This window comes from Schistocerca americana, unplaced genomic scaffold (genome assembly GCF_021461395.2).
Source record: "Schistocerca americana isolate TAMUIC-IGC-003095 unplaced genomic scaffold, iqSchAmer2.1 HiC_scaffold_47, whole genome shotgun sequence".
NCBI classification, from domain to species: domain Eukaryota; kingdom Metazoa; phylum Arthropoda; class Insecta; order Orthoptera; family Acrididae; genus Schistocerca; species Schistocerca americana.
In genome coordinates this window covers 340,001-345,000 of record NW_025726203.1, presented here as the reverse complement: position 1 = coordinate 345,000, position 5,000 = coordinate 340,001, and positions in this window count along the sequence as shown.

Genomic DNA, 5,000 nt, shown 5'->3' with positions numbered 1-5,000 from the left:
GAGCGTGCTGTCGTGGCATTGCCGGCGGGAGACAACACGCGCCACCTACGGTGACCGGCAGCTCCAACGCCAGCGCCACAGAAGGACAAAAGCCCCACTTGGGTGCCGAAGCGAACTCTCCCAGCACAGCGCACGCGCCAACACGTCCGCACAGCTGCGATACAAACCACCTGCGAGAACCGCAGAGGCGACCGAGCAGCAGACGGCGTCGCGGCGCCGAGCGCCGGGCGGCGGCGCATCCTCAGCGCACACAGTCCTCAATCGGACCAGCACACTGCAGATGTCCACCGCGCTTCGCACCGGGCCCGCGAGGACCTACTTTGGCCGCACGGCGCCGCGTGCAGGGTGCGCCGGCGCGCAGCTGCGCCGCCTGCCGCCTCCGTCGGCCGGCGCGCCTGCCACTGGCCGCCCCCACCAGCCGGCTGTAGCGCGTGCGCCCACGCACCGCGCGGCCAGCACGCCGGGAGGCCCCCCCTCACCGGCCGGGGACGGTCCCACCCAGCCACCGCCGCGTATCGCTTCACACCCAGATGCCATTCACGTTCGTGGGCATGGTGGGTATCGCTGGAACAACCGGTTGGTAGCTCAACCGATCGTCGCCATCACTGATTCACCTCTAGCGAGAACAACCGCACCACAACGGTTTACCAGTTGTTCATTTGCGTAACGTCACCAGCAAACGTAGGCGTCCATCGCCATTTGCAAATTCAACGATTGTTGCATGCCTGTGTCAGGTGTCACGACACACTATGTCTGCCCACATACACGCAACAACATGTGCACGCTTCGCGAACACGTGGAAGGTGGCCCCCGTACGTATGCGATGTCCATTGCGCGAACGACTGTCAACCGGCCTCTGTCGCATGTCGCAGATGTGGAACGCAGTGCACCATGCTATCACGGTGTGTGAGAAGAGACGACTACGTCTGACAACACGCGCCACTACATCAACAGACGGCTCATGCTGATCGCCATCCAGGGCATACCACACTGCAATCCAGCTCTTATAGGGAGACGACACGTAGCTGAGTGCACAACATTTGGACCGCATGGTTCGCCGTTGTTGGCGCAGTCGTTGTACGGTCACATGTACCACGATGTATCATTCAGTACATGAGGACCAATGTGCAGTACAGTGTGTGATTTGGACGTACAACATCAGCGGACAGTTGACACAGGCCGTACCACAGCGTAGGCTAAGTGCTTCGCCATGCAAATGCCAATGAACAACTGCAAATGCCAATGAACAACTGCAAAGGGCATTGAGCATGTACGTCCTGCTGCCATCCACATTACAGTGTATAGCTGCAAGGTGTTTAACATGAAGCGATACACTGGGGACCGGGCAGTGCGAGTAGCAAACTATATTGCGGGGGTTGCAGTTAGGCTACACTACACTAATTTAACGCGTCGTATGACAATTACAGAGCAGGTTAAGGCCCAACGTGTGTTGGGTTAAGGCCCAACGTGTGTTGGGTTAAGGCCCAACGTGTGTTGGGTTAAGGCCCAACGTGTGTTGGGTTAAGGCCCAACGTGTGTTGGGTTAAGGCCCAACGTGTGTTGGGTTAAGGCCCAACGTGTGTTGGGTTAAGGCCCAACGTGTGTTGGGTTAAGGCCCAACGTGTGTTGGGTTAAGGCCCAACGTGTGTTGGGTTAAGGCCCAACGTGTGTTGGGTTAAGGCCCAACGTGTGTTACGTAACGGCGCAACGTGGGTTACGTTACGGCGCAACGTGGGTTGCGTTACGGCGCAACGTAGGTTACGTTACGGCGCAACGTAGGTTACGTTAAGGCGCAACGTAGGTTACGTTAAGGCGCAACGTAGGTTACGTTAAGGCGCAACGTAGGTTACGTTAAGGCGCAACGTAGGTTACATTAAGGCGCAATATAGGTTACATTAAGGCGCAATATAGGTTACATTAAGGCGCAATATAGGTTACATTAAGGCGCAATATAGGTTACGTTAAGGCGCAATATAGGTTAGGTTAAGGCGCAATATAGGTTACGTTAAGGCGCAATATAGGTTACGTTAAGGCGCAATATAGGTTACGTTAAGGCGCAATATAGGTTACGTTAAGGCGCAATATAGGTTACGTTAAGGCGCAATATAGGTTACGTTAAGGCGCAATATAGGTTACGTTAAGGCGCAATATAGGTTACGTTAAGGCGCAATATAGGTTAGGTTAAGGCGCAATATAGGTTAGGTTAAGGCGCAATATAGGTTAGGTTAAGGCGCAATATAGGTTAGGTTAAGGCGCAATATAGGTTACGTTAAGGCGCAATATAGGTTACGTTAAGGCGCAATATAGGTTACGTTAAGGCGCAATATAGGTTAGGTTAAGGCGCAATATAGGTTAGGTTAAGGCGCAATATAGGTTAGGTTAAGGCGCAATATAGGTTACGTTAAGGCGCAATATAGGTTAGGTTAAGGCGCAATATAGGTTAGGTTAAGGCGCAATATAGGTTAGGTTAAGGCGCAATATAGGTTAGGTTAAGGCGCAATATAGGTTAGGTTAAGGCGCAATATAGGTTACGTTAAGGCGCAATATAGGTTACGTTAAGGCGCAATATAGGTTAGGTTAAGGCGCAATATAGGTTACGTTAAGGCGCAATATAGGTTACGTTAAGGCGCAATACAGGTTACGTTAAGGCGCCATACAGGTTAGGTTAAGGCGCCATACAGGTTAGGTTAAGGCGCAATACAGGTTAGGTTAAGGCGCAATACAGGTTAGGTTAAGGCGCAATACAGGTTAGGTTAAGGCGCAATACAGGTTAGGTTAAGGCGCAATACAGGTTAGGTTAAGGCGCAATACAGGTTAGGTTAAGGCGCAATACAGGTTAGGTTAAGGCGCAATACAGGTTAGGTTAAGGCGCAATACAGGTTAGGTTAAGGCGCAATACAGGTTAGGTTAAGGCGCAATACAGGTTAGGTTAAGGCGCAATACAGGTTAGGTTAAGGCGCAATACAGGTTAGGTTAAGGCGCAATACAGGTTAGGTTAAGGCGCAATACAGGTTAGGTTAAGGCGCAATACAGGTTAGGTTAAGGCGCAATACAGGTTAGGTTAAGGCGCAATACAGGTTAGGTTAAGGCGCAATACAGGTTAGGTTAAGGCGCAATACAGGTTAGGTTAAGGCGCAATACAGGTTAGGTTAAGGCGCAATACAGGTTAGGTTAAGGCGCAATACAGGTTAGGTTAAGGCGCAATACAGGTTAGGTTAAGGCGCAATACAGGTTAGGTTAAGGCGCAATACAGGTTAGGTTAAGGTACGACATAGGTTAGGTTAAGGTACGACATAGGTTAGGTTAAGGTACGACATAGGTTAGGTTAAGGTACGACATAGGTTAGGTTAAGGTACGACATAGGTTAGGTTACGGTACGACATAGGTTAGGTTACGGTACGACATAGGTTAGGTTACGGTACGACATAGGTTAGGTTACGGTACGACATAGGTTAGGTTACGGTACGACATAGGTTAGGTTACGGTACGACATAGGTTAGGTTACGGTACGACATAGGTTAGGTTACGGTACGACATAGGTTAGGTTACGGTACGACATAGGTTAGGTTACGGTACGACATAGGTTAGGTTACGGTACGACATAGGTTAGGTTACGGTACGACATAGGTTAGGTTACGGTACGACATAGGTTAGGTTACGGTACGACATAGGTTAGGTTACGGTACGACATAGGTTAGGTTACGGTACGACATAGGTTAGGTTACGGTACGACATAGGTTAGGTTACGGTACGACATAGGTTAGGTTACGGTACGACATAGGTTAGGTTACGGTACGATATAGGTTAGGTTACGGTACGATATAGGTTAGGTTACGGTACGACGTAGGTTAGGTTACGGTACGACATAGGTTAGGTTACGGTACGACATAGGTTAGGTTACGGTACGACATAGGTTAGGTTACGGTACGATATAGGTTAGGTTACGGTACGATATAGGTTAGGTTACGGTACGATATAGGTTAGGTTACGGTACGATATAGGTTAGGTTACGGTACGATATAGGTTAGGTTACGGTACGATATAGGTTAGGTTACGGTACGATATAGGTTAGGTTACGGTACGATATAGGTTAGGTTACGGTACGATATAGGTTAGGTTACGGTACGATATAGGTTAGGTTACGGTACGATATAGGTTAGGTTACGGTACGATATAGGTTAGGTTACGGTACGATATAGGTTAGGTTACGGTACGATATAGGTTAGGTTACGGTACGATATAGGTTAGGTTAAGGTACACATTGTTGTAAGGAAAGGTTTAATGGGGGGCGGGGCGGCCGGTTTGTTGATTGTGATTATAGTAAGTGGATGCCTGCGGCATCATCTGATTTGCCACGTCAGGATGCACCTTTGGCTCATGACAGGCGGCGCTCTCATTCCATGCTTGTGGCAGACCTGTGTCTTTCATTCCTGCCATTGTTTGTGTGCTGTGAGAGGAGGCAGTATTGTGATGTTGGGTGCACCCCTGTGTAGGACATGTGTGGGTGTTGGTGGCTTGGCTGAGCAATGGTGGTTGTCGGGTGGGTGGGATATTCTGTTTTCTGAGTGGACCTCCCAGTCTGGTTATGACAGTGTGGATTGTCTAATGTGGCGGAGAGGATGCACTGGGTGTTGTTCCATGCTGGTGCTTACATATTGTCTGTGTGCGTGTTACAGGCAGAGAGTAGTGCGTGATAAGGGTGTGTGGCTGACGTGTGGTTGTGATTGTGAGCAGAGTCTTTCAGCATGTATACGGACAGTTGTATACATTATCTGTATTCTGATGGCTCTATCTATTACTAATCAGCGCCGTGTATACGTTTAATCCGGTTCCAGTCGAAACTGTTGTATCTCTGTACATTAGTGACACGGCGAGCCCGCTATGTAGTTACTCGTCTCGGCAGCTTCCACCGGTGTATGGCAAATGATTATAAGGAATCAGTCTAGTCGTCAATACCGATGGTGTGACGTCACATGTCTGGGGTGGGGGACGCTGCGCCC